The following is a 15,854-nucleotide window of genomic DNA, read 5'->3' as shown; positions in this document are numbered from 1 at the left end:
AGCATCCTAATTTTCTATTATCTGCAACTTTTATTAGCACACTTCCATTTTTGGTGCCAAGGTCATGATTGAAAAATATTAAATAAGAGTGATCACTGGGAAACTCCTCTCACATGTCAGTTTATCTTTCAGTATGACCTCTTACAGTCTTCCATCTCTGATTAATCCCTATGCTCTAGAATTTAACTAATTTCCCATGTGGAATGGTATCAAATGCCATTTGTAAATCCAGATAGATTAGATTTACTACTTTTCCTTGTGTCTAAAAAATCAATTATCTTCTCAAAGAAAGATCAGATTAGTCTGTCATAATCATCTTTTGAAACAAACAAACAAACATGATTCATATTATCCCAATTACCATTTACCTCTATGTCCTTAACTTATCCTTTTTCAAAAGTTGTTCCAATACCTTGCATACAATTAAGAATAAACTAACAGGACTATAATTTTCTGAATCATTTTTCCCCTTTATTAAAAATAGGAACTATACTAGCAATTCTCCAGTCACTGGTATTCCCTCATAGTTACGTTTAATTGAATATCCTTCCTAATATACTAGCAATTTCATGTGCCAGTTCCTTTAAAATTCTTGGATGGGGATTATCCAGTCCTCCTCCCTCTCCAACATGATTTAGTAGCATTAAGCTGTTTTGAGTTTGACTTCCACCTTAGATAGGGTAATTTCTACCTCCATATTCTTAATCTTATCAGCCACCCTCACAGTACCCCTAAACTCCATATTATCCTTACTAAAATTGAGACAAAGCATATGTGTTGGGCCAGGCTTAGACTATCTTTTAATCTCCAGATCAACTTCAGTGTTTAGTGGCTCCGCTTCTGTCTTTGTTTTATTTTTATGTCTATCTATTTTTTACTAGTGGTTTTAATTTCCTTTGCAAGCTCCAACTGTTCCTGGCCTTTGGTAGTTCTCACTTTGTCACTATACTTTCTGTTCTCAAGAAAAGGTAGCTGTCCACATTAATCCAGTTCATCTCCCATTAGAGATGTGAAAGGTTAACTGGTTAACCATTTTAATGGGTGATGCTTACCTGTTTCAGTTAACCATTAACTTCAGAGAGCCCGCTGCAGACAGTTCTGGCTGGGAACAGCCCCATCTGTGGGTGGGTAGGGGAGGATACTCCAGCCAAGTGGAGCTGGAGTGCTCCCCCCACCAATGCCCTCTTTTGCCAGTTAACTGGTTAAACATTGTATTTAGCCAGTTAACTAATTGAACAGGATTTTGCATCCCCATCTCACATTCCTTACAGACTTTCTCTTAATCACCTGTCTTAAGAGGCTTCCTCATCCTGTTTGGTTTGCAGTCCTTACCTACAAATCATTTTCCCCCTTGCTTGGGATTCAAATTTCTGAAAGTATGCACCAAAGTTGCAGAAGCTAATTCCAAGCTTCCTCTACTTTCAGTCCAATTCTGGAATCCAGGCTATATCCCTAACTAGTACCCTTTTTTTTTTAAACTCAGGCTCTAGTATAAGGTCCACATGTTTCTCCTTCCATTTAGTTTAAAGTAAATGTGCTCATGATTACTTGAACCAAATTTATCCTCAACAGCATGTTTCTTTCAGGTCCTTAATATTGGAAGCATAGAATCATAAAGTCAGAAGAGATCTCAGGAGGACATTGAGTCCAACCTCCTGCCCAAAGCATGATGAACCCCAACTAAATCATCCCAGTCAGGGCTTTGTAAAGCCAGGACTTCCTTAAAAACCTCTAGGGATGGAGATTTCTCCACCTCCCTAGGTAACCCATTTCAGTGCTTCACCACCCTCCTAGTGAAATAGTTTTTTTCCCTAATATCCAACCTAGACCTCCCCCTCTGCAACTTGAGCCCATTGCTCCTTGTTCTGCCATCCATCACTACTAAAATTAGCCTCTCTCTATCCTCTCTGTAACCTCCCTTCAGGAATTTGAAGGATGCTCTCAAATTCCCGCTCACTCGTGTCTTCTGAAGACTAAACAAGCCCAAATTCCTCAGCCTCTCTGTTTAGGTTATGTGCTTTAGCCCCCTAATCATTTTTTGTTACCCTCCACTGACCCTCTCCAATTCATCCACATCCTTTCTGTAATGGGAGGTCCAGAATTGGACACAATACTCCAGATGTGGCCTCACCAGTGCCAAATAAAGAGGAATAATCACTTCTCTGTATCTGTTCTCAATGCTCTTCCTAATGTACCCTAATATGCCATTAGCCTTCTTGGCTACAAGGGCACACAGTTGACCCATATCCAGCTTCTCATCAACTGTAATCCCCAGGTATTTTTTTGCCAAACTGCTGCTTAGCCAGTCAGTTCCCAGCTTGAAACAGATCTTGGGATTCTTCCCTCCCAAGCACAGGATTCTGCTCTTGTCCTTGTTGAATTCTTTTGACCCAATCCTCCAATTTGTCTAAGTCACTGTGGACTCTATTCTGACCCTCCAATGTATCTACCTCTGCCCCTAGCTTTGTGTCATCTGCAAACTTACTGAGGATGCAATCCATCCCCTCATCTAGGTCATTAATAAGGATGTTGAACAAAACCCGCCCTAGAACCGATCCAGAGTGGGGCACTATGCTTGACTCTCACCACCAACCAGATGTTGAGCTGTTGATCACTATCCATTGAGCCTAACAATCTTACCAGCTTTCTATCCATCTTACAGTCCATTTATCCAATGCACACTTCTTTAACTTGCTGGAAAGAATATTGTGGGAGACTGTATCAAAAGCTTTGCTAAAGTCAAAGTATATCACATCCACTGACTTCCCCGTGTGCATATAGTTACCTCGTCATAGAAGGCAATCAGGTTAATCAGGCATGACTTCATAGAATCATAGAATAGAATAATAGGACTGGAAGGGACCTCGAGAGGTCATCGAGTCCAGCCCCCCGCCCTCAAGGCAGGAATCCATGGTGAATCCATGTTCACTATTCCTGATCACTTTCCTTTCTTCCAAGTACTTCAAAATGGATTCCTTGAGGATCCTTTCCATGATTTTTCCAGGGACTGAGGTGAGGTTGACCATTCTGTATTTAACTGGTATTATAGTATATATTAATACTACATCTAAAGTGGTACCACTTCTTGTTGACTTGGTGACTAAAGAAATCTGTCCACAATCCCATCCAGGAATATCTACCATTATTAGTAGCACTTGCTCTCCAATCTATAGCTGGGAAATTCATGTACCATGATTAAATAAAACATACTATGTGGAATTATGTAAAACATTACAAGTCTGGGGGAACATCTAGTAGCTTTTTTCCCCAAGATGATTTTGGCCCAAACAGTCTTATCCATTGCATAGCTTCTAATTTTTTAGTCTATTTCATCATTCATATAACTTCTTTCTGCTATCTTTGCCTTTATTTCATTCTTTCTTGAATGTTGCATACCCTTCAATACCTGTGCTCCACTTATTACTACTATTCCATCATGTTTCTGTTATCCCTATACTACATGGTTTCATTTCCTGCACCAGACATCTTAATTTTTTTGGCTCATATTTGCCCCAACAGCTCATGCAATTTAGGTTCAGTCATTCTACTGCCGATATCACTGTTACTGTCATTAGTATTAGCCTTCTCAACATCTGTTCTTCTATTCTTTGTTCCATTGTCCATTGTTCCATTGTTGTATCTTCTTATTTTATTTTTCCCCACTCAGTAAGAGGTGTAAATCACATGAACTTTGAGACTTTCCTGAGTGAAAGGTAAAAACCAGGACAGCTTTACTGATCTCAGCCATACATACTGATCTCAATCTCTGGCCTTCAAGGTTATATTATTTCCCTGAGTGGATACTTTCTATAAGACTCTGTGTCTAAACATCTTTTTCTTAGCTTTCTTTCTGGACAATATAGCTTTTAATTACTTCCTGCTTGGCTTTCTGCCAAGCATTATTTGTAATGTGTTGCAAATAATATTGGGTTTATATATGTTACTGCATGGCATGCACCAAATGAGAGTAATATCATTTTAGACATGAAATGAAAAACTCATCTCATAAGTCAATAGACCTTTAGAAAAGCTCAGAAATAACCTTACTTTTTAAAAGTTCATTTCAGATAATTTAACTGATTTCATTAATCCAGGACTAAAATCCTTAATTACGTACCGATTACTTGGTGAAAAGAAAAATTAGGGCTTGCAGGAATAATGAGGAGAGAAAAAGATAAGCAAAATGTTTGACTTGTCTTTAATCTTATACTTCGTATGGGTCACCAGGATATATTTGCTTTCATATTTTAAAAAAGAAGTCAGATACATAATGAGAGAATTTGTAGCAGATATAAACAGCTGGATTTTTTTACATAATTACAAGACTGAATAATACCAAGAAAAAAATACTATTAGTAGAATAAGGAAAATTCTGTGAGCATCAAAATTCAATATCCCAAGGTTAAAACATGCAGACTATGTCTTCACTGTGAGTTTTTCTGGCAGAAAATATGTTAATGAGGGACTCATTAGCATAAGTCACAACATCATTAGCATATTTTCTGCACAAGGGGGTTTTATGCGAAAAGAAGCAGTGTGGCTGGTTTTTTTGTGTCCCAGAGAGGCATAAGGATCTTGTGCAAAACGGGGTTTTTGCACACAAAAAAAGTCCACGCTGCTTCTTTTTGCACAAAAACCCCTTCTGCAAAAAGAAACGGCAGAAAATATGCTAATGATGTCATAACTTATACTAATGAGTCCGTCATTAGCATATTTTCTGCCAGAAAAGTGAAGACATAGCCACACATAAGAATACATTATCTCCTAAACCATACCGGCATTGCGGAATAACCCACCAAGCACAATGACCAAGAGGAATTAGAAAAAATACAGTTTTAATTTTGGCAAGTGGGGGGTTAACACATTACACGCATTTTTCTAAAAACAGTAGTTCTAGTTTCAAACTTAAAAGGATTCAGATCATAACAGTAACTTATAAACTGAGACTTGTTTTTAAATGAAAGTCAACTTCTTTTCTTTTAAGTGAACTTCTTTTGATCAATGGAAAAAAGTTGGCCTTCATATTTGATGAAATTTTGCATGTACCACTGAACTTTAGGCTTTGGGATTTTCTGACCAGAAACTTGAATAAATGTCAAACAGACAATTCTGTTTTGTGAAACAGAAATGCACTTTTTTCAGTTTTTTTTAATGAAAAACTGCTTTTCCAAGACACAAATTTGCACTAGATACAAAATTTGTATCTTCATATGTATCCACAGAAATAAGCTATGAATATTGACTTCCAGAACTGTTGATGCATATACCTGTAGATATAAAGCAGATAGCCACTGATCTGCAGACCTCTGATTAGTCACACCAAAATCTTGAAATATACGTGGTTGCCAATAGAAATCTATGCAAAATTTGCAAGGGAAGATAGTAGTAAGATAGCTTCTATTGCTTTCATTTTGAAAAACAATACAGTGGTCGGTATGCTTTTGTGAATCACTCAATTCAGATCACTGTGTAATCTCCATTTTCCCCCATCTCCCACTTAATTCCCAGACTTCTGCAAGAGAAAGATTTGCTAATGTTAAACTGGATGCCAGCTCCCTGTCCATAAGTATGTTAATCACCCCAGAAAAACTTTTTTCCCATCAGGATTTTGCTAGTCCTTACTTTACTCTGTTCCCAACCTCCCTGGAAGAGCATTTGCCTTGCAGTGTCCAGCCTATGTCACTAGACACTCTAAAACTATCAAGTTTGCTGTATCCAAAGAGCCAGTCTTCACATCAGTTTGTTTAATTTAATTAAACTAAGAATAAACACTTTGCTTAATAGCACAGCACTGAGATCTATTTATGACAAAAGAAAGATTATTAACAAAGAGAATTCTAAGTGATACTGAATAAAGTCAGTGGAAACAATGTATTGCAAATAAAAACAAAAGCATAACATGCTTCTAAGAAACCAGACATAACTTTTGTGAGCTACACTCTTTTGGCCAGAAGAGTTTTCTTTCCTTCCAAGTATGTATTTTTCTTTCTGTAGCACTTGATGATTTCTCTGTCGAATCAAGGTTCACATTTGCATGGATCCCTCATTTCATACCAGGGTTTGCATCACAAATGTAGAACAAAATGTCTTTCTGTGGCCCCTCACCCTTCTTTATATAGTCCAGGTATCCTTTGAAATGCATTGTTTCTGTTCGTGCTTCAAAGTACTAGTATGTGCTTTCTGTTCACATCAGATGCAAATACACTCTCTATGTTTAATGGATAACCAAGGTAGACAAATAAATCCACTTTCTGTTATCTGGGGGACCGGGGAAATATGTTCAACCCTGCCTGGTTCCATGGTTTATATTTAGTTTTAGTACATACATATAACTTCTTGCATGACACCCATACACACATTTTGTAACATACATGGTGAAAGCTTTTGATATTTTATAAACATACTCTATAAGTACTGTGGCAGTAATGTAGAAAGTGTAGTGAATTTGTCAGAACTGACAGGAGTTGCTATTACTTGACAGCTAACCCTCTGCCAGTTGGTACGGAGGAGCTCTTAGGGTCACAATAATGAAATATGTGCCTGCCATCTTTGAATCTCTAGTCCCATACAGCAAGGAGTTATATTTTTATAGTCATTGACTTCCATCTTAATGTAGTTCACAATAAGCCTATTGGCTTCTGTTTAAGTTAAGGTCTGCATTTGAGAACTCAAGAGATAAATGATTGTCCGTAGCGAATTTTAAGCTATATTAACCAGAAGATACTATATATATAACTATTCAGTGCAACATAAATTATTGGGCTAGATCCTCACCAGTGTAAATCACTGCACCTACGATGGCTATCATTGAAACCACACTGATTTACGTGGGAAACCAATCTATTTAATGTTACATATTCTGAACTGTAGCTGCCAACTCCATAGACGTTCCAGTGCTCAAGCACCCCAAGGGGGAAAGACGTATTCAGCACCCACTGGCCGCTGCTGTTTGGTGGGCCCCTGGCAGCAGAAGCAGATCAAGGGGCAGAGTGAAGATGGAGCACCCACTAAGAAAAATACAAGTAAGTGCCTGTGTTCTTAACACTTTTATAAGAAATATCCAAAAACTTGACATCTCACCATTATAACTGTGAATTTTCTGTTTTTTCTTGTAAACTAGAACTATGGTAACATTCCAAACATGATGGCAAGGGGGAAGAAGGGAAATGTTAGTGATCTCTGAAGCAATCAGATTCTGTGTACACATTCAATTTATCTGTAGCAGAAATTGAGAAAAAACTATTATTGACCTCTGAGCTGATTGAGATGCAGGTTCTTGAGTAGATAAAATGCAGAAATTATCATTAACCTTTGAGGAATAAGCAAATGTATTCTTATCACTTGATTGCTACCTACAAAAAAAAGTCTTTGGAAACAAGAGATTCTTGTGGTTTTGCCACACAGCTATCACCACAATAGTGGGGAGGTTTTGAATTTGATATGGTACATCTTTTTCACAAAGATTAGTATCTAATCTGGAGCAAAGGTAAAAGCAAACATTTTTCAGCTTCCTTCAAATGGCTAAAAATACCACATCTGGAAAATAATTGAAAAGGGATACGTAGGAAGAGGATAGATAAGAAAAAACAAAGAACAAGAACCTTTTACAAAGAGTTAAGTCTCAGAAAATAGTGCTCTGGGAATGACTCCTGCACCTGTCAGAGGGCCCAGTGGAACCAGAAATATAATTGTTGCCGTAAAGATACGGGAGAGAAAATGAGCAAAACTGCAGATTTTGAAGGATTTTCTTTTTGGTGGTTCCTGTAATCTAATGATGTCTTTTCCAAAGGTTTCAGGCCCCATAGAAGTAAATGGGACCAAAGCATTTACTTAAAACTAATTGTTTTCGGGTTTTTTCCTAAACATTGATTTAAGCATGTGCTTAAAATTAAGCACATATTTAAATGCATTACTGAATTAAGGCTTAAATGACAGCAATGCGGCTTCAGGGACTTGCTAGCTGCCACTTTTCACAACTCCCATTGGCTGGGAACAAAGAACTGTGGCCACTCGGAGCTGTGGGGGGGGGGGGGCAATGCCTGTGGATGGTCAAAATCAGCAAAATGTCTCACAGCCTGCAGTCAGATTACCCTGATGGACCATAGGTTTTCCATCTCTTCTTTAGATCCACCATTCCATTCTCTACAAATTGAGCTAATGGAAAATTGAAAGTATTGTTTTCTTCCAAGTGGACCTGCCGCTAGAGGCAATAGAGCCTCACACTTTCTAAGCAAGTTCCAAAGTTATTTGCGGGGGGGTCATTAGAGAAGAGAAGAGTCCAAAGAAGAGTAACAAGGGTCCAGAGAAGAGCTACAAGAATGATTAAAGGTCTAGAGAACATGACCTATGAGGCAATACTGAAAGAAATGGGTTTGTTTAGTTTAGAAAAGAGAAGATTGAGGGGAGACATGATAGCCGTTTTTTGAGGTATCTAAAAGGGTGTCATAAAGAGGAGGGAGAAAACTTGTTCATTTTGGCCTCTGAGGATAGAACAAGAAGCAATGGGCTTAAACTGCAGCAAGGGAGGTTTAGGTTGGACATTAGGAAAAAGTTCCTAACTGTCAGGGTAGTCAAACACTGAAATAAGCCCAGGGTGGTTGTGGAATCCCCATCTCTGGAGATATTTAAGAGTAGGTTAGATAAATGTCTATCAGGGATGGTCTAGACAGTATTTGGTCCTGCCATGGGCACAGGGGACTGGACTTGATGACCTCTCGAGGTCCCTTCCAGTCCTAGTATTGTATGATTCTATGATTAAGTTGCCACAGGACTCCTTATTGTTTATGCTAAAAGAGGCTAACATGGCTAACCTCTGAAACATATACTAGTTTCCACTAGCTACATACTAATAAAAAGAGAGGTGTTCAGTTTTAAGCAACAGTTAAGTCTATATCTATTCAGCAAAACTGCTTAAGATATGCTCTGTTGAATTGGGGCCTTTGAGCTAGATGGGAATCTGCTATAGACAATTCCAAATCCCCCTGGCACCCGTGACAAAAAAAAAAAAATTGGTAAAACTTTTGCACAAACTTTGTAACAAAACCTGAGCATAATCGCTTTCATCTTAATTGAGGTTTCATTACAAAAGTGTTTGCACAGCTCTAATAAGAAATAACATCTAATAAGTAAAATTCATAGTACTTGTAAATGGCTATACATTAGTTAATGTGCTGTGCAAATTTTAATTAATCTGAATGCCGTATCAATGCCAGATAATTAAAGCTGTTAATGTTGCAAAACTTTGTTTTAAAGAAGTCTAAGGACCAGATTCTGCCACATAAAAATATTTTAGAACCTAATTAGTTCCCTTGGAGTCAGTAAGACTACTCAGAGAGTAAAGGATTACTTAATATATGAGTAGGTTTCACAGAATCAAACCTAAGTAACTTCTTTCCCTAGCCTTGCAAAATGGTAGGTAAAACTGTCATACAGTTTACTTGATGGAGAAAAATAGCTGATTTAATTCATTTCACATTTATAAAATGTTATGCTCTGTAAATTATGTTGTATCATTAGGTTAGCATCTGCTTCAGGATTCATTGTATTTTGAAGAGGAATGATTAAAGAGGTTATTAGTGAATCTACAAAGAACAGGACACACAGCATTTAAACACTACCCTATCATCTGTGCAACAAATGTTCAGCATCATTATGTTTCAACAATAGCAATTTGCTATTACTCTGTGGGGTAAGCAATCAATACAGGCAGGCAATGCTTATTATATCAATAGAAAAGAGTACAGCTTAGTTTGTTACAGCCTTTGCAAAATCAATAAGCATGTCTTTTTATAAGTCAGACTATTAGTCTCAGTTGCCGATGAGAATGACAAGGTATGAGCTATAATTAACACAGGAAAACCTTTCAAAATGTTCATCCCTATGTTGTAAAATGTCATTCAACTTTTCACTGAACATTAACTATAAACATTGTTTATCACTGCCTAATGCACAAAGAGCAGCATGAAATCTGAATTCTCTCATAAGAAAACAGTCTTTTAAAAATTACATTTGTGCAGTATCTAATACAGTACAGATATTCTCCCATATCTGTGTGGAGAACTCCTTATGTGCATGGACTAAATATTGAATAGTGGATTCTCATTCCTCATAAATGTAAGAGGGCACACAAAGCTTTATCCCAGGAGTTGTCAATATCAAAATATATTACTTCACCCTTGTTCCACTGGCTAACATATTGTGGACATCTTATTAGTGATTCATTCATTCCCTGTTCCTGCCCACCTGTACTCTGTCCATATGCAGAAAGGGTATTAGAGTTATTCACCGCTCCGTGTTTACCTACAAAGAGACCTCTTAACTATGTCTGCACTAGCACTTTTGTTAGTCAAGTGTAGGGAGAGAAAAATTCACTCCTTGTTGGGGTGGTTTAATTATGCAGACAGGAAAGCGCTTTCCTGATGCCATCCATGTATATGCAGGAGACTTTACAGTGGTGCACTGTGCTTCTATAATGTCAGTAGTGTTGACATAGACTTCCTTACATAGTCATATTCAGCAAAACATACTCTTGCAATGAATTTGTATTTAATTCTTGCTATTAACCACAGTTAAACTGTAAATACAACAATAAAACAAAAGTAACACATGGTCTTACCTGGAAAATAATGATTCCTCCCTCTCCAGTCCTCCCCCCAAGAAACACGTTTTGGGATTTGTTTGCAGAAGTACAATATTTTGCAAAAGACCATAATTTTAATTCATAAGTGTGGAAAATCCATGCTAAATCCATGCTTAAACACATAAATATTCTCAATAAGAAAATCAGGCCACTTATTTAGGTGCCTAAATATGGATGTAGGGCCTTTAGAAAGTCTTGGCCCTGAGTTCCAGGCCTGCCTTTTCTGCAACCATTGTGTGACCTTCATCAAAACATTGAACCTCTTGGCCTCAGATTCTTCCCTAGCACAATACTGGCCTACTTTTCTGGGATTGTGAGGCTAATTCAAGCAGTATTTAAGGGCTTTGAAATCTTTAGATGGAAACCTCTACAGAAATGTATAATATTTTTATTCAATAAAATAAAATAAAATAAAATTAAAATTAAATAATTTATTAATAAGTACTATCTTCTACATCAGGAAAACATGCTAGCTTGTTTTACCATGAGATGACTTATTGAAGACCAGTTAGAGAAATGGATTGGCTATAGCCATATTTGGAATGGGCAGTTTCAGCTTTTATCCTTATTAATGTTCAGTTGTTCACAGAGTCATAAGAAGGGATCTCATCAGCACTAAAAACATCACATGACTTTTGATATTATGTTGTTTAACTAGTGGGGTATGGGAGGTGTGGGTGGAGGAGGGGAAGACACAAGTCTATTTCTTCTTATTTTCATTGATAGGAGGGTGTCTTCAGGGGCATACAAGCCTGTTATCTCCTTCTCCTTATTCCTCTCTCCTTGATCTCCTTTTACAATTAGTCTTTCACAGAAAGCTCTGTTTTTATTAGCATTGGCTGTTTCTGTGGCACTGCTGTGTGCCATAGGTGAGCTGGGAAGAGACATGGCAAGGTTATAGCCACTGCTGTGGTGATAATTAAAAAAGTAATCTTTCCTCTTCAGCCAAGCCACGGGGCTCAGCATCTCTAGGCACCCCAGTGTAATTTATTGCTGTAATAAGTCTTTTTTATTAATAAAACACAGGTGGCATCTAATTTATGTTATCTGTGTGCTGTCTATATACTGTCTAGGTATTATTATTATTATTTATTACTCTGTGTTTGGTTCCAGGATTTGATGACCCAGAACTGCATAATGACTTTAATTTTAATACTTGAAAAATTCAAATCTTGTTTATTGTGAGTAGAGCTGTGGATCTGTGCACTTCTCATCAGTCTGGGCACTCAGATCTATATCCATAAAGGAAGATACAACTGCAATCTAAAAAGCCTCACTTTGCTGTCACCTAATCTTGTAGGCATCTAATTGCTCTCTGCACTCAAATTTTCAGGCTAAAATTTTCCTACGTATCTTGTGCCCTAGTTCCTTCCTCTTGGCATATGCACTTCTGCCTCACTCATGTGTCTGGACATCTCATGCCTAATCCCTAATGCAAGCTATAAACCTTCGGGAAGATAAGTAAAGGAGCACCTATCTTGCCTGTGGGATCTAATCTGGCTGGTGAACTCAGAGCATAGTTTTACAATGCTAGGTTCCTTTGTGGATGTGTACTCAGGATATAATTCCTTTAGCACAGTAATAAACACCAGAGAAAACAAACCCAAAATATGAACACCAGTGGGAGATATACTTTACAAAGACACAAATAAGAGCAGGGCCCCCAATCTTCTTCACTGAGAAAGGCCATTAAACTCACAATTACCCTCTAGGCATTTGATAATCTCCCTCTAGCACTTCAGGGAGTAACCGACTTAGTCTGTTACAGAAAACAAATGGTCTGGTAGCACTTTATAGACTAAAAAACTATGTAGTTAGACAAGAGAATAGTTATCCAAAGAACTGGTGCCTATACAGGTTTTATCTTGTCACAGCATTGTTTTGGCCTTGTAAAATGTGATTTAACTATCAAATGAGTAGTCAAATGATAAAACTTAAGAAGGTAATGTAACTTTCCTGAACTTTGTGTATTTTTTCTTCTAAACAACACTTGCTGCTGTTTTGAATACATGTATTATATTATCTACTTTATATATTGTTAAATGATAGAAACTTTACTTTCACTCCCTAAATTTCTTCCTTACTTCTCTTCAGAATAGTTTCAAGTGATCTGATAACCATTTTATATTTTTTCTGTGTTCTTGTTTGATTTTTTTTACCCCAATTCTAGGGTCTCATGTGATTTATAATGCCAATATTCATATTTTGAAAAGAAAACTTTCTCTCACTCAAGTGGCATATCTATCTGGCTTGCTAACAAAATACAAGTTCTGATGCTCTAACTGTACCCTGCATCCAAGGAACACATCTGCAATATTGAAATATTTTTTTAATTAACAGACACACTATTTTGGTATCCCTGTTAACCTTGTTCCATGAGGAATAAGGGATGTCTTGAAATAGTGCTTTATTTCGATAGGGTGAAGTCTAGACGTACCCTAAGTGATGACTATAGATGAGTGAAGACATCTGATGATCTTCTACAGTTTCCCTAAGGCTATGTCTAGACTGCAGGCTTCTTTCGAAAGAGGCTCGTTCGAAAGCATCTTTCGAAAGAGCCTCTTTCGAAAGATCGCGTCTAGACTGCAGGCGGATCTTTCGAAAGAGAAATCCGCTTTTTCGAAAGAGAGCACCCAGCGAGTCTGGATGCTCTCTTTCGAAGACGGCCTATTTACATCGAAGAACGCCTTCTTTCGAAAGAGGAACTTTCGAAAGAAGGCGTTCTTCCTCGTAAAATGAGGTTTACCGCCATCGAAAGAAAAGCCGCGTTCTTTCGAAATAATTTCGAAAGAACGCGGCTTGAGTCTGGACGCAGGGGAAGTTTTTTCGGGAAAAGGCTACTTTTCCCGAAAAACCCCCTGAGTCTGGACACGGCCTAAGTCTTTATATTTAGGGGGTAGCTGTGATTTTCCACCCCCTCATTTTTTTCCAATATAAATGCTGGGCAGGGGTGACAAGATAGTACATACACCATCCTCATTCACTTCTAGACCTCTGTGTTGAATACATCACAAGTTTCTGATTAGTGTCTGTTCTAACAGGGGAGTTTTGATGTAAATCTTGTCCACAGGAACTGGACTGAGATCACCAAATCATTAGACACAAATTGCCATCCAATTGTGCCTAGAATTTCTATCACTACTGGGAAGAATTGAATGAGGGAGATAGAATCAAAAGGCTCAGTATCCCTATTATTAATTCACTCAATGCTTTAAGCTCTAATTCCATTACGGTTTTTTACACAAGCATAAACTTCAAATCTTTTGTCTCTGAAGATGAACTCACATCTATATTTTCCTATGCTTTATTTTACATTAATCCATAATTAGGTAGCATATCTCGACACCAGCATGTGTATGTAGTTGTACAGATCCTGAGGATCATTCAGTGAAGTTTAAAGACAAGGGCTCAAAGTGGCTTTAAGCCCCTTTACAGTCGCCCAGCTAGGAGATACTAAGACAGTGGGCCTGAAGTGCAACAGCCTGTCAGCATACTCATGGGTCTATTCCAGCAGCCAGGGTTCAGGTTGTCACAACCACTCTTTATACTGATTACAGAAAAAGGGTAAATATAAGAGGCAGTAGAGTAGCTATATACCATTGAAGTAAAGCCATAGGCTGGAAGAATCTTCCAGTACTCAGCTATGCCATCTTTAGAGATAGCTTTGTGCTGACAGAGAAGCATGAAGCTGTCCCAACCTATGGGAGAATCGGCTCCAATGTTTTTTTTTGTTATATCGTTAATTATTGCTTTATCATTTAATACAGCACCAACTGTGCATGTCATTTTAAAATGAAATGAGCATGATCCAATTAAACTCACACTGCTGGATGAAAGAAGGCTAAACTGAAAGGTAGAAGTTAATTGCTATCTCCAGAGTTCAGGCTTCTATTACTTGATGCTTATGGTCTAATTTTTGCATTGATGATGCTAATTTAAAGTGACTGACCAAGCATCCCAGTGTGATCAGAACAGTCACAGACAGTAATCGAATGTGCTGCTACTTCAGTGATTTTTACTATCTATAAGACAAGTTAAGGCAGCTACCATACAACTTTCTAACAACATCAGCCTTGATTTGCAAGGAGATTCTCTGCAGGAGTTTTCAATGTCATTGTATGGAGCAGTTTCTAATTTATACTCTGATAAGAAAGTGAAGAAAAAAATTAAATGACTCATAGCACATTTTTGAGATTGGGTGGATGACCCAGATTATATTCACCTTAATATTACTGGTTTAATGGTCACTGGAGCATTCCTACAAAAATATTCTGGGTTGTTGTGGGATTTTATGACCTATAGGGAGACATGGGACTTCCCTTGTTTGATTTATTTTTCCTAAATTAATGGTATGCAGCCTTTAAGTGAGTCTGACTCAGGTTGTGAATACAAGAAGCAGAATTTTGTGTAAATTTTCTCATTCTTGATCCCAGAAGTTGTACATTAGTAATAGCTATGGTACTAATATTGCAATTTATTAAGTATACGTTTAGTTATAAGAACATAATTAGTCCAGATAGCTTCAATGTGACTACTCAAGCGTTCAAAGATAGGCACCTGCTTACATATCTGGCTGAAATGGTGCCTAGATGTTGAGCATAACTTTTTTTTTCAGCTGCAGTGTCTGATTGATGTGTCACATCTACCTCCTACATGCCACAAAAACAGTTGGAGAAGAGTCGGTTTAGAAAACCCATCTGGTAAGTGAGTTTATTTTTAATAAAAATGATGCTAATAATCTAAAACAAAACATATTGGGCTTGCCAGGCTTGTCAACATAAGTAAGTGTATTGCAGTTTATATATGTTGGAAGGGATTAGAGTATTATAGAAATTTCTGTGAGAGCCTAAAGATAATTAGGGAGCCTATAGTATCAAGATAAGAAAGGTGATTTCACACTGACAGTAGAGAAGAGCAATGGCCTAAAACTGCAGAAGTATTTAGGCATATAAGTCTCGAATATTGACATCTAAGCTCTAGGTATGACTTCTCTGGGATCGAGAAAACTCCTTCTGAACTCAATAGGTACCTTGGTTTGGGATCGAGAAAACTCCTTCTGAACTCAATAGGTACCTTGGTTTTTGGAGTAAAAGTTCTATAGAAGACTGTTTCGGCTTTGTGAATCACAGTGTTGTTTGGTGTTTAGGGTGTGCGAGTTTAAGACACCTAAAAGTTAGGTGTTGTAATGCAGAAAATTGGAATACTTAGGTCCCTT

This window comes from Pelodiscus sinensis, chromosome 1 (genome assembly GCF_052426305.1).
Source record: "Pelodiscus sinensis isolate ZL-2025 chromosome 1, ASM5242630v1, whole genome shotgun sequence".
Lineage (NCBI taxonomy): Eukaryota > Metazoa > Chordata > Testudines > Trionychidae > Pelodiscus > Pelodiscus sinensis.
This window is presented reverse-complemented; position numbering follows the sequence as displayed.